Source organism: Melopsittacus undulatus, chromosome 7, assembly GCF_012275295.1.
Source record: "Melopsittacus undulatus isolate bMelUnd1 chromosome 7, bMelUnd1.mat.Z, whole genome shotgun sequence".
Classification (NCBI taxonomy): domain Eukaryota; kingdom Metazoa; phylum Chordata; class Aves; order Psittaciformes; family Psittaculidae; genus Melopsittacus; species Melopsittacus undulatus.
The window spans coordinates 42,276,404-42,300,472 of NC_047533.1; the positions used below are offsets into that span (position 1 = coordinate 42,276,404).

At 35.7% G+C, this 24,069-nt stretch overlaps 1 protein-coding gene across 1 annotated transcript in view; it reads left to right on the top strand.

Moving 5' to 3' along the window:
* The window catches only part of FSTL5 (follistatin like 5), a 304,494-nt gene that overhangs the window by 139,072 nt on the left and 141,353 nt on the right, over positions 1–24,069 (top strand). The window lies entirely within an intron of this gene.

The window sequence follows — 24,069 nt, forward strand, 5'->3', positions numbered from 1 at the left end:
TTTTCTTGGACTTCAGAGCAAAATGTGTTTATTTCTGTGGAAAGATGTTTCCTATGTGTTTGCAACATGCTGCACTCAAATAATTGATCAGATTTTCAGAAAGAAAGGGCAATTCCTAAAATCAAAATTGCATATATTTTTTTTTCTACTGCCTAATCTGTTGCTTTTTAAGCTCTGTACAAGTCCACAGTCACATCAACATTAGTTTCTAACAGTGCAAGCATACCTGTTTCTTGGTTTTGTTTTTTCTTGAATTAAATGTCAGCAGGTGACAATCCATGATTCACTGGTACCACTTTGTAGTTTTACAGTCCTAAGTGCAGGTGAGATTGATTTCTTATCCGTTTCGGTGGGTGTCAAAGTATTAAGTTGGGATGCTAATAGCTGAAAATAGTCTTTGAGAGCTAGGATTGTCCTGACTTTCTTGGTATTAAACATTCTGTGATCAGACATACAATCAAGTTACCAAAAAGACTGCTAGTTGGGTGAGTGTTTTACTGCTCTGCCCTAACAGCATTCACATGCATTTTTTTTTTTTCCCCAGTAGCAATCATCCTGTTGTATCCATTGAGTTGCTCTCATAGCTGCCTTTTTGCACTGTACTTCCCGGTACTGTTGGTGCTTTTGGAACCATACTGGCTTTCCCTCTTGAGTTATAGTTTACAGGCTGTGGAATAGAGGAATTCACTGGCTGGTGGCTTTCTTATACTCCACTTGAGTATTGTCATTTCCTCTTAGTCAATATCTTATCCTTTTTGTCCATGCTGAGCATATTACACTGAAGCTTTTTCAAAAGCAGCCCAAGTGATGTAATGCTTTGCTGCCTTTTTATCTTTTTTTCCAGATAGCAGGTATTATCCTAGCTTATGACATTTGCCTATCTCACTGTGGTGTTCTGTGCTTTGACATTGAATTCTGATCAGCTGATTTGTGACATTCTTCTGGTAGGCTTTTGAATTCTCTGTTAGGACTTGGTCGTCTCTGAGAATACTTTGTTTTGGCAGATTCTAAACACTTGGTGAATAATTACATTATAACCTTCCAAAAATCTGTTTTGATCCTGTCAGTCTGTTGTGGGTTTAGCAATAGCAGTCATTTTTCTCCTTAGCAGCTAGTGCAGTGCTTACTGCTCAGTAATGTTTGACCAAGGACTTTGTGAGCCTCATGCTCTGCCAGGGAGGAGAGGAAGTTGCGAGGAAGTAGAGACAGGACACCTGACCCGAACTAACCAAAGAGGTATTCCATACCACAGCATGTCATGCCCAGTATATAAGCTGGGGGCAGTTACCCAAAAGGGCTAGATCACTGCCGGGGTCGGGCTGGGTATCAGTTGGCAGGTGGTGAGCAGTTGTATTCTCTTCCCTTGTTATTTGCCTTATCATTATTATTATTGGTGGTAGCAATACTGGTTTTGTGTTATACCTTAGTTATTGGACTGTTCTTATCTCAACCCGTGGCAGTTACATTCTTTCGATTCTCTTCCCCATCCCTCCGGAAGTAGGGGGGAATGAGCGAGTGGCAGTGTGGTTCTGTGTTGCTGGCTGGGCTTAAACCATGACAGTTCTTTTTGAAGCCCAGCGTGGGGCACAAAGGGTTCACAGGTTGACCACCTGAGGTGGGGAAAAAAGATGTGTAATTGCTAAACATTTCTATTATGTACCTCCCAAAGTATAGAGGTGGTGACCACACTGGAAACGCAAGCCAGATCAGTTTCATGATCAATTATTCTACTGTATTACAAGTCATTGCCATAAAGTACAATTAAACAAGAACCTCAGCCCAAGGCCCCCAGCTGATAAACAGTAACACAGCAAATACTGGCTGTAAGTAAGGTACGATATGCTGAAACTCCGAGATCAAGAGCAACAACTTTGAGAGCCAATAAATCAGCACTGTAACGAGTGACTATTAATCCAAAACAATGGATGCTTATTGCAAATATGATTAGACACACTCTGGTCATATCTGTTGTTATCTCAACTCCTTGTGCCCCATGTTGGGCACCAAAAAGAGCTGTCATGGTTTAAGCCCAGCCAACAACCCAGAACCACACAGCCACTCGCTCGCTCTCCTTCCTCCCCCAGCTCCCGGAGGGATGGGGATGAGAATTGAAAGAATGTAACTTCCACGGGTTGAGATAAGAACGGTCCAGTAACTAAGGTATAACACAAAACCAGTACTGCTACCACCAATAATAATAATGATAAGGGAAATAACAAGGGAAGAGAATACAACCGCTTACGACCTGCCGGCCAATACCCAGCCCTACCCCGGCAGTGATCTAGCCCTTTTGGGTAACTGCCCCCAGCTTATATACTGGGCATGACATGCTGTGGCATGGAATACCTCTTTGGTTAGTTCGGGTCAGGTGTCCTATCTCTGCTTCCTCCTGGCTTCCCCTCCTCACTGGCAGAGCATGAGACTCACAAAGTCCTTGATCAGAGTAAACATTACTTAGCAAGAACTAAAAACATCAGTGTTATCAGTGTTGTTCGCAGGGTGTAAGTCAAAACCACAGCACTGCACTATCTACTAAGAAGGAGAAAAATGACTGCTACTGATGAACCCAGGACACAGCCTTTTGATGAGGCATGGTTTCAGCCCATAACCCCAAGAGTAGCATGCTGTAATGAGTTGCCCATTACTGTGGATTTCATAAATGTAAAGGATTTTTCTTTTTTTGGGGGCAAAAGGGTTTCCAGATGTTGTTGTTGATTTGAAGTCTGTTTCCTTTTTTGTAGTTGTGATATTTAACATTATAAAAATAATAGGAATAGAAGTGTCAACTCTTCAGAACATGCAGTTCTCCGAAAGCAAGCTACATCCCTGGAGACTTTCAAGGCCAGGCTGGATGTGTTTCTGGGCCACCTAATCTAGTTGAAGATGTCCATATTCATTGCAGAAGGGTTGGACTAGATCGCTTTTGAAGGGCCCTTCCAACCAAAACTGTTCTATGATTCTGTGATTTTGATGTGTCTATCTGGTATACGTCACTGCAGATACATAGAGTGCCGTCAGCTGTTGTCTTCACAGTTCTCCCTAGCTGCCCAGCAAAGTTCCTCAAGTGTAAGTCCAGAGTTACAATGCTGGACATTTAAAATGCATTTAATTTGCTGGACATTGTAACTCTGGGCTTACACTTGAGGAACTTTGCTGGGCAGCAAGTACAAAAGTGTGTCCCTGCAGCCTCTGACAGGAAAAACCCTTTGCAGAATAGATAGGGCAAGGGAAGAAGGAGGCAGCATTGTTATACAAATATCTAAAAAAATAAGTGTATGCCTGGTTTATATTTAGAAATTATTTTGGTCCCTCATGTCATTGTCATATGCGTCATTTTTCCAGTCTTATGATCAATGACTGGCTCATTAACTCATCTGCTCTGAATAATTAATATGCAGACTTGCTTTATTGATTTTTTTTAAATCAATAAATCTGCAAATCGTACTTTTTTCCAAGTTTTTTTGTGTATAAATTAAACAGACTTGACTTGTACTTATATCTTTTGGTCTTCTTTGGAAAAATAAAATAAAATGGTACTGTGTCATACATTTGGTACTTTAAGCAAAGAAAGCTACTTATGGAAGAAAGATGGGGTTTTTTGTCTTGTTTAGACTGAGCACAATTTAATGCAATTAATTGTCATAATTTATAACAGGAATTTATAGAAGGACTTGCCTTTTTAAAAATACAAACAGTCAAATGAGATGAGAGATCTATTGCAACTGTTATGGTAAAATAATCATTAGAATGGTAACACAGGTTTCAAAATATAAGTTAGCTGTATTCAGGATAAATGGTCTATGAAAACGTATTTTTAGCATTGAGCAGAATTCAGGTTTTCATCCCACACACACTTGTTTAAAAACTCATTTAAAGTTCATTAAATCCAGTTAAGCATTAAATATTTAAACTGTTTCTCTTCCCACTTTTTTAATTTTGAAAACATTGAATTCCATAGTAAATAAAAAAAATCATAGTATAGACTTGGTTTTAGTTGTACTTGACAGCAGAAAAGTTAATTTTTTGATTGAAATGTTTTAGCCTTTAAATATGTTAAAATGCAATTAAACTTGACATAAGGAAGCGGTTATCTTTCCATTGTGTTAGTGGGAACCACAATTTCCAGTTTTCTAGCTGCAGTTTCCACAAACCAATACTATAGATAATTTTCTAATAATGTAACTCTCTCTACGAGCGAAGAACAGGACATGGAAAAAAGTTTTGAAAACTACCAGCAGTAAGCATATGTGACAAATTACTGGCTCCACTAGTAAAAACTGAAAGTAATTCTGTGAACTGATTTTTCAGTTGGTTGCCTAAGTTTCTAGAAGTTTGTGGTTTCTGACAAAGTTAAAATTTCCCTGTGTGTGTATGTAAATTTGTGGTAAAATAATGTGTAAAGTAAAAAAATTATTGTTAGTCAGTTTGATTACCTTTTCATGAATTTGTTGTGTTCTTGTTGGCTTTGTAATCTAAACATGCAAAGCAAAGCTGCTGCTATTTTCATTGGCTATCATTGATGGAACTGGATAGCTCTTTTTTTTAATGCATGCATGGTAGGCTATGTCCTTCAATTTACCTATGGGAATAGCCATTCAAGTTCTTCAAGTCTCTGTATTAGATTACTAAAGAAAACTGTTTCTGAGTACACATTACACTTGAAATCAGGGATGACTACATTCTAAATTGCACACTGTTCATTAGAGTGTAGTTGTCTGACAGCAAATCGTAAAATCCATGTACTACTAAAATTGTTGACTGGGTTTGGATAGAATTGGTAATGTAGGTACGTTTTGTACAAGAACATTAATAATTTGAGGTACAAATAGTATTATTGGGAACAGCTTTACTCGTTTTAGAAATTTACCAGAAATGTATTGTACAATGAGGTACAAAAAAGCTGATTAACCAAAGCTTCACTTAACATCTGGTACATGAAAATTCATTATTATTTTGGAATTGCATCTCATATTACTATCTAGATAGAGCTCAAATACTCCAGTAAATACAATTTATATTTTAACTTCACATAGGTTTTTTTCTTTGTAAGAAAACACATTCCACTCAGATTCACAGCTTTACTATTGTTCTGAAGGAAGAAAAAAAAAGGCAAGCAGCAAAACAGTGCCCCAAAACCATTATTTTAATCTGTTTCCAGTGTGCTTTTTAAAATTAAATAGGTCCTAAAATTAGACAAATACTAATAGATAAGTTATATTAAAATGTAAATATTGGGTAAATACTCTTATGTCTTGACAAAATCTATTTTCAATTGGTTTACTGTTTTATCAAAAACAGGGATTAACTCTCTGATTAGTTTCTTTAGATACACAAGTGTGGAGCAGAAGATTACATGGGGTCTTTTTTACTCAAAAAATAAACATTTAATGGAACTTATAAGAAAATGATTGTTTTTTAATGTATAATTTCTGAGGCTTCAAAGCTTGTAACTTAATATTTTATTAGGTTATCAAGATATTCATACTTGAGGAAAAAAGATATTGTTATTAGGATATTTAAAAGAGCCAATTCAAATGGATTTATCATAAATATTCTTTGCAGAGATAGTTTCTTTCCATACATAGTTTTTAATCAAAGAAAAGTAATATTCTGTATAGTAATAAAATATTATGAGAACATAAAAAAATGAGCTGTGTTCTATAATTTCAGTCCTAGTGTTTAAAACCCAGGAATGTTAGATTTTACACAGGCATGGAAATAAACAAATCTCATGTTCCCTTTGCCCAGTGTTCACAAATATGTCTTCTGGAATAAGCAACACTCAGCTGTGAGCTGGAATACTGGGCTGAACATTCTTTGCTAATGTAGTACCTGTCTTCTACAGAAGACCATTCAGTGCCCTGTGTTTTGACATGTCTTGGAAACATGATGTGAATGCAGAGTCCCCTGTATTATTCCTGTCCTGAAGAATGAAGTATCAAAAAGCCTTCAGCAGTGAGGAAAATGTAGGATTGAGAATGAGTGAGCTCCACCTGCTCACAGGGCCGGGTGAACAGTTTAGTATAGTTTTCTGCCTTTGTATGGATTGTATTAGCCAAGAGGCAGTTGCTGATGGCATTAAAACTTCAGGAGCAGCAATATATACCTTTGACAAAGAATTCTGTTAATCTGCTGGTATCCTAACTCAGCTGTGAAAAAGGGAGGTGATGACTCTTCATTGTCTTCAAATAGCAAGTAATTTTTTCCTAATACGAATATGTACTAGTACTAATGTGTGTTCATGTCTGTGGGAGTTTGGGTAACATTGCATCAAAAAGCTCCACTGTATGTGTGTTTTCTTCTAGCTGTTCACCTTTGCATTGCTCATGAGGAACACAAAACTAATGGAACCTATTAGTAGACAAGGAGGAGGCTATAGCCTGTGAGGAGCTGGCACTGCAGGAGACAATTTAAAGTACATACAAAGGCAGCAACTACTTAAGTCTGAGGATAATGCATTTTATCATGACTGTTTTTATAGGCTTCTTCTCAAGAATGCAAAGTAGGCCTGCACTATGTGTGGTGATCAGGGGATCTTTGATATCTTAGCATGGTCATGTCTGACAAAGTGAAAAAGTGTTTATTTCCTTTCAAAATCTGAGCAGGGCATTGCTAATTTAATGTAGAACTAACCTTTTGTCCACAGCAAGAGGCTGAATTTGCTTTCTGTGTAATTTATATGAGTCATACCTCTGCAAAATCCTTCAACCATCTGCCATCCGTCAATAAATCCTTTTTTAATTTCCATTAATTCTTATTAGAAAGATAGAGGAAATCTATCCATCTGCTTGATAGAAATGTTATGTCCACAGGGTAAACACACTGAAACTTTTATCACCCTTTGCCTTTAGGCATGTGGGGCAGTGATAATCTAGAACAATTGCAGTAATCTATGGAAGTGTCCAGTGTGTGTTTATGAGAGAATCTTTGCATATTAATTAATTGAGTAATTGAGGATCAAAATAGTATCTTTGTCCAGCAACTCAATGCTAGTACAAGAATACACAGTCCCTTTTGCTTTTAAAAAGATTAATTCTACTGTAGTGAATAAAACAACTTATAAAACAAGTCAGAAACTGTCAAGGAAAGTTTAGTGATAGAGAAATAGAATGGGGTGAGGGAAAGAGATGTGTGATCATATTCTGTGAATTTGCCTTTGAGATATATGTTCTTCTGAAGAGACTACATTTATATTTGCTGAGCATCTGAGCATGACCTTTTTTTTTAGCATTGAATAAATAATAATCAAGATAAATTGGACTTGGTTTTTAGGGTCAGATGGCAATAGGATGGTAACAGAAACCACATCTGTTTTGAAAGCTGCTATTTAAACAGCCAGTTCTTGTTGCTGACCAAATATTTCTGTTCTGACAAAATATTTTTTTTTTATCTGCCATTATCCTAATACACACCAAGAAATAGTTATACTACTTTGTGCCTCGTGAGCTTCTGCTTAGAGGACTACCTTTGGCAAAAAAAATTCACAGTCAGCATTATCTGATGCAAACTAGCTTTGAAAGAAAATACTGACTACAAACTCTGTTTTCAGGTCACACCGTGGCAATGTGTTGATGGTAAAAGGGAAAAGAAGAGTCAAAGAACTACCTAAATATATCTACTTTTGAATTATAAACTGAAAATTTTCTGCTGAGAAAAATTTGAGTATTCCTCAACTCTTCTGCTGAGATATGCACCATAATGTTAATTAATTCTCAGAGTTGAGTTGAGAGTCCTATATTTGACCCTTTGCAAGAAGCTTTGTAGCAAAACAATGATAATGTTTTGTTCAGCAGGAATAGCAGTTTATTTTTAAGAATATGTTGAAGCACTAGTTGACAGAAGTATTAGTTACTGGTAAGTGTAGATAGTAGCTTCAGAAGTATATAATGGGGGTATTTTGTGGTCATGTATGGTAAAGATGTCAGTTTGTGCTCCCACATCATTATGTCTTTTTGTCCTGATTTAAAATACTCATTTAAAATACTCTGTTGTTTTTAATTGGAATTACTTTTAAAATACCCATTCTTACTGTTACAATTTTTCTTTTTGCATGTTTGGTTTCTCCACCCTGGAGAAAAAAACCACGAAAGAGCAGATTTGTTAATCTGCATGTGAAATTCACAGATCTGGAATTGCTTGGGTGATTGTTCATAACCCACCTGGCACATGTTGACTTGTAAATTTATTCTGCTGAGGTTTTTTTATATATCCTTGTCACAGTCCCTCAGAACTGTCAGAAGCTGGGAATGTAAGAGATCATGCCCAGTTAGCATATAGATCGGTTTCGCAGTTTATAGCCAGAATGGCTGCTCTTGGCACTTGGAATGTGCCTGAGATCATGGCTTGTAATCAAAAGTTTCCACTGTATAGATAAAAAGGGTTGATCTGAGCCAACAAATGGATAAGAGACCATTAGCAGTAGCAATGTCAGTGAACATGCCGTGATTTGGTAAGGCGTTCTCACTTTTTTTGAGTACACATTGGTGTCAGGCCTCTCACATTTAAATCCTTTCTGAAATAAATTCTCTTTTCCAGTTCCAACTCTTCAGGCTCTTGGTGCCCTCTGGCACCTGTTCTGAGACGGAGTCTGCCAAGATGCTTCAGGGGTATCTCTGAAACCTGGGCACTCTTTCAGGCCTAGGAAGGTTGTTCCCATGTTCTTTAAGGTCAGATCAGCTTTATCAGGAGTACAGACTCTCTGATGCATGGTAATTTACTGAACATGAGAATTAAGGCTCTTAAGGACGAGTGTCCTCTTGTCTGTGAGATCATTTCTCTATTGCTTAGAATAGGTTGGGGGGGGGCATCCTCTCTATCACTAGTGATACATACCGTATCCAAATTAATTTAAAGCATTCTTCAAGAGGATTAAAAAAGTACTGACACTTTGTACATTTAAGCAGATAAGTTAGATGAAGAATTTAATATTTGCCTAGGCAAATAAGTACTTTGATATAAGTGACTTCTTTAACATTTCCTCCTCATTATTTAGGTTATTCTTAAACTTGAAAGGACCTTTCAGAAGAAGCCCCTTCACATCTCTTTGGGAATAAGTGCAACCACTGTGTTTCGTTGAGGTAATAGGTTCATATTTAGTAACCAGTTTCAACCTTCAGTAGCATGTCTTCTGATTTTACTGATACTTTTTTCAGAAGGACTTGTGTAGCTGGCCATGTATCAAACATTAGTTTGTAGTTCCAGAACCCTGGAACATTTGTCCTGGTGTTTTTTTGACTACTTAACAGATTGCGTTGAAACCTCTTACCAAGACAGAAAGGATAGAACTGCCTTGAAGGTTTAGAAGACATTGCAGCTGACCTACAAATGTAACTAGAACATCCATTTTCTTGAAGAGTTTCTTGCTGTTTCTGTTTACTCTCACACACACAGCAGTGTGCACTTGCTGTATTAACTGTGGTTGACAGCCAGTAATGAAGATCATTATTCACAGGAATTACTCAAAAGTAATCTTAGGTGGACAGAGCATTGCTTGGAGTCAGTAACCTTTTGAACTGACATGATGACAGTTCCTTAGATTTTAAAGAAACATTAATTTAACAAAAAGGGAGATCTTAAAGATCTTTGTCACATGTATTTGCTTTCCATTATTATCCTATTCAGTCCAATCTAGTGATATATGTATATATATATATTATATACTATGCAGAATATGCACAAGGGACCAAGTTCTAATTTACACACTGATATCTTGGCTCATTTATTACAAGGACGAAAGAAATCTTTCTTAACTCATTGTAGCAGTCATGATATATAAACACAGGTGTGGACTTTGCATCTCGGTGAATTCTGGTTACTGGTAATTAAATTTTTCTTAACATTTGCAATATGTTTGAGACTTCAAAACCGTATCTTGACTATTCGGGAAAGGATCTTGACTATCTCTTCCAACAACACAGCAGGTGAAGTTAGAAGGTGAAATAAGCTTATTCATTTATAAAGGTGAAAATCTGTAACTAAATGCTGTTCATTTTATTTCCTGTCAATGCATGTAACAGGAGAGTAAAGAATTTCTAAGCATTGAAGTGAGAAAGTTTGTATTCCTGTTTCACTTTCAAACAAAACAAACCCCATGAATATACCATTGCCAACCCAGATGCAAAGATTGTCTGTTGTTACATCTCCAGAGTAAAAAATGGATACCGTTGGCTTTTAACATCTTTGGGTTTTATACAGATTCAGTGTTACTTTATTCCTTTAAAAGACCAATCTTATGTCCACCCTCCCCCTTCTGCCTTTAATAGCTGGGAAGTATAGAAAAAAGAAGAGAGAAAATTAGTTCATTCTCAACATTATTTGTGGAGAACCTCTGCAAAGCCTGCAGTGTATTAGTTTGGAGAGCAGGCAGGAAATTCAGCTTTTTCAGGGGGCACCGAACACTTAATGCACAGTCTAAGCAACCAGAACCATCTCATAAACAAATTTAGTCTTGCAGAGCAAATCTGTGTAGTGCGTTAATCACACTTTTTTTCTCAGGGCTGGGATAATAGTAATAATAAGCATAAGAAAGATATTATTTCTTGCCCCTACCATGTGAATGTTGGGGAACCCTGTGTTTGTAGATGATAGAATTCAGTCTCGGTAATGGGCTAAGTTCTAGTTACCTGTCAGTGGTAGACAGCTATGAAAACTTCCTAACCTGAAAATATCTTGGAATTAGGGTAATATGAAGCTTTTTTCTGCCTTTCCCACCCCTCTTCTTCCATTTTCAGTTAAGCTCTGGAGGCAAATTTATGTTAACCTGTGCAGATTTGCAAATCGTTAACTAAGTGTCTTATCCTTTCACACATTGGGTACATATCATAGTACAATTTTATTTCCAATGTACTGCTTTACTGAAAGTTTTCAGTCTTTAAAATCAGTTTAGTATTCCTATGAATTCTAGAATTAAGACTTTGATCCTAGTAGTACTTACTACATACTTTTTATGTCCAGACAGGGATTTAAAAAAATGGACTTTATTTGCCTAATTAATAATGAAATTAACCCCAGATAAAACTCTTGTACTACTATACCAAATTGAGTCATACAGAATCACCAGAGACTTTGTCACCATTTTCAAGGCATATAAAATATGATTTTAGACATTACATGAATTTTCTGTGAATTCCTTGTACTTTAATTTGGAATTAGAATTTGCAGAAATAGAACAGCTTAACTAATCTGATAGTAAAATTGTATCTCCGTGTATTTTTCTCTCATGTAGGAAAAGGAAATAACTTTATCAAAGTATTATTTTTTTTGGTCAAGTGTTGTTTAATATAACAAACTAAAATGGAGGGAATAGTATTTAAATTAGATCTGTGCCTGCTGTTTTAAGCAACCAGCCAAGATGAAATCTATATGAAGTTTGTTTGTCGTTTCCTAAATGGGTTTGCAGAGTTGATTGCTATTTAGTAAAAAAATAAGAACTGAGGATAATTGTTGTTTATAACTATAACTGCAATTATTTCTGTGCAACTGCTAGAGGTTTATTGTTATGCTCCCACTGTATTCCATTGTTTTTTGGAAACAATGAAAATAGAATAGCAGCTAAAATTGGTCTGCCATGAATGTAGTTATCTTAAGCAGTCTTACCCAGTTATCATTTTCCCATTCTTAACTGGATAATTGACACTTTTCAAAATAGTAAATACTTCAAACAAATATTTATCTATTATTAATAAACTTAGCTGTTGCTTTATTTCTATTGCACATAAGTGTACATATTTGTATATATGCTCTGTTTCTGACGTAATTTCCCCAAATCATACTTTCTCTGGAACAGTAACAGCAATATCACATGGCAGTGACTTTTTAACGTCAGTTACTGTTGAATATATTTACACTTAATTTTTGAACTTGTTTGAAAGTTGTTTCTGTTGTTTAGCAGTCTGAAAATTCAGGCAAACATGTTTTCACAATAAATTTCTGCTTAAGAATTTCTGTGTTTCCCAGGCCTTTCGTCTCATATTAGTTTCCTGATGTTGTAGTTTTGTTAACCAGCACAGCTGCTGCTGTTCTTTGTTTATACCGGTAACTAGAAAATTGCATTTGAAACTGGAACTGATTTTACTCTAAAATAATATCATATCTGATAACAGACTAAGATATTTTGAAAATTAGTGTTTCCATTATGTAAAGGAAACATTTGAATATAATGATTGCTTCATAGTTTTGAGGGAGAATTTACCTTTTTTTTCATAATTCGTTTGGAGATTTATCAGATATATTAAATGTTGTTAAATGTTCACACTAATTTCTTAACAAATATGCAAATATTTTTTAAGAAAATACTTGTTAAACAAACACGGTCTCTTCAATTTGCGTATGTTGTTATAATTCAGTTACTGAAAGCTTCTCTGCTCTTGCTGTACCTTGTCCTGACATTTGTACTCTGATCAGGTAGAACTTCCTGGAGCAAGAATGTGCCTCCTTCTCCATAGAACAGCTGAGCCTGTATGGCTCCAGGACTGTGCAGAAGTTTCACACAATATGTGGCTGGGCAGAGCATTTTAGTATAGTCTGAGATTATAATTCCCCAAAGGAGAAATACCGCAAAAAAGTAACCTGGAATGTTGCCTTTTTCTCCTTCAGGAAGCCTATTTACTTTAAAATGAAATCTTTAAAAGGAGGAGTTCCATCTCAGGCCTTCACCTGATGCTGGATCATGCCTCAATATTAAATTCTCAAAACTCTCAAAATCTGCTAAAAGATATTGAAAGGTGGTTTGTGTCAGTAAAAATGTGAAAATGAGATGTAATTAGTGAGTGATGTGTAGATGAGAATGGAAATGGCAGGCATGGGTGCAAGCTCTGTAAATGGACAAGAATTGCATCCATTGTGCAGGCTCAATATTCTGAGATCTTACACTGTCTCTCTTCATTTGTCTGTGAAGAGGGGGTGCATGGAATTAAAACTGTCAGCTTTGCCACAGTTATGCAGTCTGCTGTGAGAGGATAGATGGACCCAAAATGGCTGTGCACCCCATATTAGCAAACAGGTTGAAAATAGTCCTTGTTTTTATGTGTTAGATATTTTCATGTGTTCAGTGTCATGTTTGCATAGATAAACCAAACCACCTACTTCAAATTATTTATATGAAATATAATAAGTATAAATATATCTTTCAGGAAGCAATATATAAGTGTCAGATATTACAAGAACAAGCTTCTGTGATATCCTAGCACTGTGTTTGGTGATCCCTAAAATAATCCCTTCGATAGTCATTAACTAGGCAATTGTAACATTATCAAAGAAATATTTAGTTAGATTTGGAGAGTAATAGAATATTAATGGAAGCTTTCCACTTTCTATTGACATGAAATTATACATATCTAGCATATGTTTCTAACTTGTAAAAATTGTGTCAAGAATTGTTCTATGGTATTTTAATCTACAAATGGTCTCTCAAGTCAGCTGTTTTCAGTTAATGAGGGTATACCTTGATGTTTGGTTGTGGTGTTTTTTTTCTTAATATCTATTTTTATTTTAAAATTTTGGATAAGTCAAAAAGACATTGCAAAATGTCTTTCTGCATCTAACCACAGATGAAGAATAAATATAAAAAGCTATACATAAAGACAGAAACATGTTTGAAACAACTACTAGGTCAGCATACTTTTTGTAGTTGTATGGAGAAATCTCTGACTAAAGCATTTATTTCTTTATAGTGAAGCTAGAATAAAGTTATTGATCACTCTCTTGGTAACCATTTATGTGGCTGTGAAAGGAAACTATGATCCAAATTCTGTTTAGGGATGACTAGTCAAAATATATTTATGTATAATCCCACAATGTTGCAATTTACATGCTGCATCTTTAAAAGTAAGTGAAAGTGGGTTGGTGTAGGCCAAGTTTTTCTCTTGCTTTGATCTGTACAGGTCTAGCTTCAGGGATTAATATAAGCAAAAATTCAGATACGTGTGTGCGTGTGCGTGTATGATGCCAAATTATAATTAAAAGAATACAGAGGTTTTGTTATTAGAACTCCTAGTTGGTATTGCAATAGTATGATTGTTGAAGTACATTACCTTTGCCTCATCCATTAGAGTATTGCAAGACCTGCGATATGATGTATCATTATAAAATGCTAGCAGCTGTATTTATAATATGTAAGCCCTTTGCGCATAGCTGGACAGGCTGGATTGATGGGCTGTGGCTGGTGGTACGAGGTTCAACAAGGTGAAGTGCTGGGTGCTTCATTTGAGCTGCAACAGCTCCATTCAATGCTACAGGCTTAGGGAAGAGTGGCTGGAAAGTTGCCTTGTAGAAGAGGACCTGAGATGCTGATTGACAGACAGCTGGTTGAACATAAGCCAGCTTGTGCCCAGGTGGCCAAGAAGGCCAGCAGCATCCTGGCCTGTATCACCAATAGCGTAGCCAGCAGGGCCAGGGCAGTGATCATCCTCCTGTGCTTGGCAGTGATGAGGCTGCACCTCAAATCCTGTGTTCAGTTCTGGGCCCCTCACTACAAGAAAGACATTGAGGTGCTGGAGTGGGCCCAGAAGGCAACAAAGCTGGTGGAGGGTCTGGAGAATAAGTCTGATGAGGAATGGCTGAGGGACCTGGGGTTCTTGAGTCTGGAGAAGAGAAAGCTCAGGAGAGACCTTACCACGCTCTACAGCTACCTGAAAGGAGGTTGTAGTGAGGTGGGGGTTGGTCTTCCAAGTGACAAGTGATTGGACAAAAGGAAACTGCCTCAAGCTGCTCCAGGAGAGGTTTAAATTGGATATTAGGAAAAATTTCTTCACAGAGAGGGTGGTCAGGGTAGTGGTGGAATTGCTGTCACAAAGATGAAGCGATCAGTGGTGTGGCTTAGTGGTGGACTTGGCAGTCCTGAGGTAATGGTTGGGCTTGATGATGCAGCCTAACTGATTCTATGGTTCTACAAGGGAGATACTGCTATTGGTCTTCATAGGACAGTGCTGTCTCTTCCTGAATCATGTTTCTTTCCTTCTGGAACAGTGAATCAATTAAGTATGTAAAAAATTATTGTAGATAACCTGGTGACATTAAGTAAATGGGGCTGCACACAAGTCTTAGCAAGGTTTCAGATTTCACTGAAATCCTTTTTGCATCCTCTTCCCAACCATAACTGATGAGATTTAAAAATTTTAAACCTCAAAATACAATTTAAAGCCTACACAAACTACAGTAAGAATACTTAACCTGGAAGTGATACATGAAGTTGTTGAATTTTAATCGACCCGACGACACGCTTATGTTGATGCCAGACAAGTATAGATAGGTTAATTTATGATGTGGATTCAACGGCAGATTGCATGCTCCTTTCCTTGAGTTTCAATTTGTAAATCAGGCTTTCCTCCTTCTATTGCCAAACGAGCCTACTCCCTTGTGTTTCTGTGGGAATGAGGGAAAAAGCAGAGAAGTACAGATACAATGCTTAACCTGGGAAGCACTGTTTATGCCTCTACCTTAGGCGTGCTGAAATGAAGTTTCATCACATACACTTACTAACCTTGGCCCACTGTAGCTCAAATTTCTGTGACTTGCTTTAGCTTATGCTGTAATAGTGCCTCAAAGATGAATAGTCCTGTAGAATGTGATTTTTTCTTTTTCTTTCCCCTTTCCCGGTGGCTAAAAAATATCCCCAATGAACCAAGAAAAAAACCCCTACATACAAACCCCTTTGTATTGACCTGACAGTGCGGGGGGGGGGGGGGGGGGGGGGGGGGCTCAGAACGGTTTTGCCTTGGCGTGAGCTGATTTTATGTGTTTCAAAAATTGCTTAATGGTCAAATGACTACTGCTTATTCTGTTTGCCTTAAGCTCTCTCAAAACTGCCTGTGGATAATTTATGCTAAACAAATAATAGCTTTTTATTTCAACTGAGGTTGGGAGGAGATTATTTTTCTATTTTCACACTTAACCTTGTTACCCAAAAGAAGCAGGTTCTGATACTTTTTTTTCTAAAAGTAATTGAAGCAGATGCCAGGTCTCTCACCATACTTTCATATTCCTACTGATGATGATCTCAGGAGGCTCTTGACTCCTTATGGCTTTTCCCTCCTAACTCTTCCTGAGGAAAAGGTTGAAACTTTAGTATCCAGAGAAAAACTACAAGGGAAAGCATAAGAGGTATTTCAAGAGGATACTAGGAAGGTTTTTAAAGTAATTTTTTTCTATGTTAAGACTTTTCTGGATTAATTAAATTGGGCTAACAGGCTGCTTAAAATATCCGTTTGAATAGCAATAAAATTTTGGTTCCACATATATATCCAAATTATTTTTCCTATAGGAAAAGGCTGAGTGTAATGACTTCTGTAATTAGCACCAAAAGCCAACTGTGCTAAAGGTGAAACAAAAGGAGTAGTTGGAATAGGTGATGGAGGGGAAGAAATAGAAATGGAGGTACAGAGTTGGCAATTTTAACTGTAGTGTGGTTTTAGTTAGACTTAACCCAGTCTTGAGACTTCACTTTCATAAACCTCTAAATACCTTGGGAAGCCATGGGAAAAGGAAGACTGTAACTTAATATAAGTCATGTTTCATCTCTTTCAGTAACTATTTTAAAATAAGAGAGCCCTCTGACACATGCTTCCTGAGAAGTAAAAGCAGAATTCTACATAGATTTGTGGTGAAGCTTACATCCCAGAATTATTTACCTGCTGGATTTGGGGTACTTTTTAATCTGTCGGGTTTTTTTAATGTAAGCCTATAATATTTCATAGCTTTCATAGTACCACTCCAGATACCACAAGTCAAAAACTGTGTAAGCTGTGTGGAAGGAAGACTAACAGCAGTGGTTGGATTAACGCCACCACAGGGGAAAATAAAATGCTGCATTAAACTCCTGTCTCAGCCTTCATTTTTACCAATGTCTTCCTTTGGGACTCTGCTTTTCTCTTTTTCTCTCTCAGTTTTTTCTTCTTATAAGGTAGGATTATCTTCTTATTAATGTTGTATATGAATTTTTACCTATGAAGTTGAAGTGTGGGTATTGGGCCTGGTTTCTGGTTTTGGGTTTGTTTTTTTTTTTTTTTTTTTTGTATGGGAAAAAGGAAAACTGATCTGAAACCTTGAGCTGGATATAAGAAAATATAAAGTTGTCAAGTAGGAAATCTCTTCAGCACATGTTGGGTAAAGAAGAATAATATCTGATATGTTTGGAAAATTGAGCATATTTGTTAAATGTGCCCATTTTAATCTCTTCTTCTTTATGTGGAATACCCTGAGGTAAGCATCGGAGGCATTAAGATTTTCAAGAAGTGATACCACTTATTGAAAGAAGTGTAGATTTATCAGTTGTTTGAAGGCAGGGTCAATCTCATAGAAGAGTTTTGACTTGCCATTTGCATATTAACTCTGCTGATGGTGTTTGTGATCTGAATATAGTCCAAGCAACCTACACATTCAGTGTTTTCTCAGCTGTGGAAAATGATGTTTTGAGCATTATTGCCAACCTGCTAGAGCTTTTAAATGTCATCTTGAAGGTGAAAGTTTGTATGACCTATTTTCTTCTGTCAAGAGATCTAGGATATGTTAACCACTCTGCATTAACTAGTAGAAGTGTCTGTCTTCATTCCCTCCACTACCCCACATGCTGATGTTGGTTCTTAATTCCCTGTTTACTTGAATAATCTGTTTCACTCAATATATCATTTGTTCTAACTAATCCTGAAAAATAAAAAAATAATATTAGCTATTTTTCTATTTTCTTGATGCAAATTTGATTGAGCTTCTAGTGGTATTTAACCTACCTAGTATATCTTCAAGAAAAATCTGAAATTTTTATTTCAGATTTTAAAAAAAGTTTATCTGAGCTATAAATTGTTTGAGCACTGAGAAGCTATTTTATATATATATGTCTGCAGATAAGACTGGACACCAGGCTTGTGCAGATATGTGTAACTAAAATTATGATTTCTGTGTTATGAGTTATAGTTTTGAAAGATCAGAATAGTTGTGAGCATTTTAACTGGAAGTATCTGAGGAAAGGACAGCATTAGATGCGCTTTGTAAATAAGAAATAAAGTTTTGAAAGGCTAGCTCAATTCTATTTTATATAGCAGCTAGGGTAATCAGTTGAAAGTATATGCCTAAGGACAACAAACAGATACAACTTTAAAATGTAGTATTTGTCTTCCTGTCTCTGGATAGTAGGTAGTTTACATATTGCATATAAATAGACAACACTGCATTGTAAGTTTTAATGATTTTTGTAGCTGCTTAGATCTATTTACACAGAAGAACTGAAATCCTTAACACCCAGGTATCTAACTTTGACAGTAATGCTGAATTTAGATATAAAAGTCATTGAAAAGTATGGATCCTACAGAAGAACATGTAAAGCAGTCCATGTGCTAATTGTGTTATGTATAAGTTAAATAATAAAAATAATAATAATTAAAATAAAGCCATATCCAAAGAAATTAAATATGTGGATTTTTTTGGTTGCTTGTTTTTTTTTGTTTTTTTTTTTTTTGCTTTGGGTTGTTAGGTGAGATTTGCAGCTCTAAGCTCTCATGTTTTTACAAAATGGGGGAAAATTTTTATTTAAAACATAGTTGTGACAGAGAAAGTTTTGATGTTAAACCCTGTTTATCCAAGAATTTTCCCAGAAAAATTGTAGTTTAGAGTGTGAATCTCTCCTCACTACCCCCTTCAACTTCTGAACCATAGATCAAAAATGAGATGGCTTATGTTCAAGTGTAGTTCCAGAGCTTCAGTGAGGAGAGCAGAGAATAAGTGTCTATTGAGCTCTAGATTTTGAAAATAAGTTTGATATTGGGAAATAAGATATTGTGTAACAATATCTGGACCTGAAATTTCTTCCACATAAAACCTAAGCAATTTGGTGGTTTAAAATGTTCCTTTATCTCTGAGGGCTATAAGATTACAACTTTCATGTTTCATCTATGGAGACTAGATCTTGAAAAATAGCTGAATGGGTGAAGACCTTCAAGTTGTCTCTTGCATTATGTTTGAACTTGAATTGATATTTAGCTGTATCTATAGTAACTTCATCTTGTCAATGGGGGCGTATGTATGCACATGAATGTGTATGGCCATATTTGTATTAGTCTATAAATGTATGTGTTTTTCCATCTGTGTGTTGGATTAATTTCTCTCTTTTGCTCCACGGAATATAATTCGTAATTTTGCAGTGAATTATTTTGGCTAATGAGATTATTCTGAATGTATTCAAAATGCATGTAGAAGATTGAACATTAAGCTTGGTGCTTCTTAGGTCTATTTCATTTTAAAAATTTTCATGTATATATTAGTTTTGGAATACTTAAAACTGTTTATAGGTGGTATGGTCCATTGGAAACTAGTTGCCATTTTTGTGAGAGCCAAAGTTATTTTAATTTTGAAGGAAAAAATGGCTTTGTGAAAACCATTACTGCTATATGGATACAACTCAGCTCAAAATCATAAAAATCTTGGAATCCTGTTGTATCTCAGTGGCTAATGATTTTCATGGAGATAGATCCTCCATGAATATTATTGATTTGATAGCTCTCTGACATAAGAGCTGTTCCTGCTAAGTAGATGGAAATTTTAAGGCGAAGAAGAATTAAAATGTCTGTATTAACCATGAAAGTGGTAAAAGAAATAAGAACAGAAACGGAATGATTTGTCTTTATTGTCTTTTTAAATGATAGGTTCTTTCCTTCCTTCTCTGTGTATTTTTCTACAAACTGTGTAATACAAAACCCTTATATCTGAATTTGAATTTAAATAGTGACCCCTAAACTGTAATCTTAGTTGATTCTTTAATATTTTTCTACTGGTGTTAAGAATAATGTGTATATTCATTTGCCATGTTTTCATAAAGAACTGGTTAGTTTTGATATCTATCTTTTTCTTGCAAATTAAGTAAGACTTAAATTGTCAAATACAACTTTTTTCTCTATTATGGGCAAATAGCATCTATTCAATACTGTTTAGAAGGACAATAGCACTGAAAATCTAACTTTGAGCTGTTTCCAAGGTAACAGGGATATAGCTGCAAAGCTGTTGTACCGAATAGAGGAAAACAACCAAGTGTTTCTAGTTTTCAACTATTTTTGAGTTTGGAGTATGTAAGCCTTAGGACTATCACTATATTACAAAATACAGGACCAGAGAACTACACTTCAATTTTAGTGTGTTTGTTTTGGCACTTTTAGGTGCACATGTTCTAGGATTGTGCAGATGATGTCAGAAAACTTGTAAAATAAATCACAGCAGTGTTTAGGGGGTTTTCTGTTTGATTGGTTGTTTTGCTTTGTTGGTTCTTTTTGACAAAATGTTCTGTGTAGTAGAATAGGTCCATTCCATTAATTAAAAAAAAAAAAAACCAAACCAACCAACCAAAAAAAAACAAAACAAAAAACTGAAAAAAATCCCCAAGAAAACACAAGATTTGCTACTCTTGATTTCTGCTATTTTTTTTTCAGAAATGAACTATTTATTTGTGTAGTAATCCTAGTTCATAAATGGAGAAAAGGTTATGTAAATTATGCACAATGTGTAGGTTGCTCTCATGTATGTAGATAATTATATAGAATTTAGTAGGTCTTTTCAGAAGTAATATATTCCCAGTAGTTTGTTTTTCTCAATTACGTCAAGCATAAATTACTTTTCCTCACTATAAATGTTTTTGTACTTAGTCCCCATTTACCATTTGTGTGTCATTGAGACAACAATTTCACAAGTGATGCTTTCTAAATTAGAACATAAATAAAGCAACTAATTTTTTCAGTGTGCTGCTACTCCAGCCTGGGGAAGGTCTCCTGTAAGCAGAGCCTCATTCTTGTGATTTAAACATCTGCTTTACATTTCCTTAACATTTCTTTAAATACTACAGTGAAAGGCAGTCATGGAAATGAGACAAGAGGATGATTTCATAATGAACCTGTGCTGTGCATTGTGTTTCCTTATCATCCCCTTATCTGTCAGTTGCATCCACTGGTCATGTTTGTCCTTATGTTCAAGACTATGGAGTCTTTGGTGTAAGGCTACCTTCAGTGATATAGGTTATTTTTGCATTACTTGTTATGATCTGTCATAAACAATACCTAACACCCCTCCCCCCCCCCAAAATCTAGGGCAACAGAAAACAACACATTTATTTTTAATAAAGTTATTTAAATATACAGTAGAGTGCTACCAATGCGATTAAATGTCTGAGTATTGTTCTCCTGATCCTTATATACAAACCATGTGCTCATGCGGAGTGACCTTGACATCCTTTCCAGATAAAAAAGGTAGAGGAATACTACTTCCATATTAGAGACCTGTGGCAGAGTGTGGTTACAGGGAGTGTGAAGCTACAGTTGATAAAGCTGTCTTTTCTATGGGTCAGACTAAACTAATAAGTGAGAAACAAAATATCATCTGTTTCAAACCATAAATGATAGCCAACAGAGATTTTTCTGAAAGGTGTTAGCAGTACTTTCATCATGTGGTTGAGCTTTCAAACAAGTTAGTGAAGCACCTGAAGAATCACAGTGGGCTCTAGCAAACATAAAACCCACACTCTAGAAGCCAATGGACTATTATGGTTGGGACTGTGATTCAGTGAGGTTCATCTGCAGGGTGAGCAGGTATACACTGAGAGCAGATTACAGCTGTTACTTTACAGAGATGGTACAAATAACCTCATAAAGAGGGTAGGCTTTAACATTGTTGAGTATAAAATAAGCATCTGCTGAAGATGGGTTGTAGAGATATGAAATTGTTTTGTGAACCATATTCAGCTTACTTGCCGCTGGTTTTAAGAGTGCCATTGTTATTTTATGTTTTAGTGTCAATATAAAAGCTACTTTTCAGATTATTAAATGACATCATCTACCCTTAATTCTATTTTCATTAATATTAAAGAGATTAGTATTTTCTGTTAGTAATTAATACAACATACTGATAAGTTTGAGCTATTTTTCAGGTTAAAAATATTTCCAAAGGACTTTATGTGAACAGGATAAATAAAAATGCAAAGTTATCTTAGTGTAGAACACCTGTAATAGATTTTAGCAAAATGTTCTCAGGAAATTATGTTCTTCTGTTGATGAGGTAATATAAACCATATACACTAATACCGTGTAACTATAGATATTTTTGTGACACTGGTGGTGGAGAGTGTGACTGATAACAGTTTTCTGTTCTTAATTAATAAATGAAGTTTTTATGCAAGTAGTCAAAGTTGTGGCAATAACAATCTCAGATAACTTTATATTAGACAGCATTTATGTCATATATTAAAAACAACAGTACAAATATTTTTCCCTTCTGGAAGAATGCAAAAGTAGTTTATAAACATGTAATATAAAAGTGCTCTTATATGACTATTATGCTAGATTCAGAAGTTTGTGCTATGCAATGTTAAATGTACAAAAAAGAAATGCTGTAGAAAATGTCTGTATTCTTTCTCTCTGAATAGTTATTGTGAAAGAATACGTTAGTTCATAATTTCTTAAGCTTTAGATGTCAAGTAGAAGTCTTGTCTAAAGTGCATTGAAATATCTTAATTGGAATGCAACCGAACTTCCTTTAAAACTTTTTTCCATAAACTATTATAAGTTAGAAGTAGGAAAAGCAGCTAATTATGACAATGGTTTTCATGATCATGTGATACATAGATATTTTTTCTCTAAATTTGCACTACTTCGTATATATAGTATCTCATGCAGAGTTTTTTGTGTGACCCATGCAACTGTTGTCCACATTTAATAAATAATCTTTAATATTCTAATGAATATTAGCATTATTGTCTTTGCAGAGGTGAACCTCTATCCAATTCTTGATTGATTGTTAAAGTAAGAGACATTGCCCTGTGCCTCAAGGACACAAAAAAAAAAGAGAATTGCCAGTGTAACTTTTTTGTTCATTTTTTGCTTCTTTTTCTAACTCAGACATGTAATTATTCATCAAAAATACTGCATCAAATCTGGGATTTGACAGATATTATTGAGAAATAAACAGCTTTACTTGTGTATCTGTAAGGTAGAAACAGCTCTCTGCATTTTTGGAATTACAGAATGAGAACTGTTTAATTAAAAATAATTTACAAGAGATAAAATCTGGATATCGTAGCTGGGTCTGAGCAGTATACTATATAAAAAATAAGATTTGTCTTTTCACCTTCATGCCAGGAGTATAGGCAAAATGATATTAGACTTCAGCTGCACCAGGGTAAACCCAAACTGTCTCTCTCTGAGGCTACCACAGCCGGAAAAATTACCTAGGGGAGAAAAGGATGGTGCTTATTTTCCTGGCCCAGTCTTTTGGAGTTCACACAAATGAATTAGTATATGCTGAAGTTAAATGCTATCTTCCCTCCCCACCACCTGGAGCCCGCAGCCTTTCAGATGGAAAGGTTTCTTCACTGCAGCTCCAGAATAGCTATGGAATAAACATGTTTTCCTACTGAGTAGTTTTGCATTAGACCCCTGAAAATCAGTCATGTAGAACTTAGGTCTTACAAATGGTATGTCCTCAGTCTCCATGCCTCTTGCAAGTAAGGACAAATATGCAAATCGTATGTGTAGCTCAGGCTGTCAGCCAGCCACATAACAGGCAGTGGCTTTTAGAGGAAAATAAAAAAAAAGGTAAAAATAAATAAATAAATTATTAATAATAATTAAAACCAAGCCAGAGTGGGTTTGATTCCTGAAAATATTTTGTCTACTTCCATGATTTAACTTCTATCATAGGAACCCTTCTCTTCTAGGTCTGAGTGTCACTAGGATAGAGAGAAGCATTTAGGAATTCTTTTGATCTGCCTTACAAAATGGTGATAGAGGTGTACATAGTGATGCAGCCACCATAATGCATATACCACTCAATACAAGAAAACAATAAATAATTGAGGTAAATAATTGTTCCTCATTAATATTTGTTTCTTCATCATAGCATCTAAAAAACCCCAAACCTGGATGTGGCTTTCTTTGCAAATCAGGGTATTGCTCTAGCCTTGAATTCATTACTTGAAGCTAACTTAGGTAATAGCTAACTGTAAATATCTATTTGCAGCAAAGTATTTTTGCTGGTCCACGTTTACATATTTCATCAAAACCCTTTTGAAAAGCCAAGGTTATTGTAATAAAAGCAAAAACCTCTGAG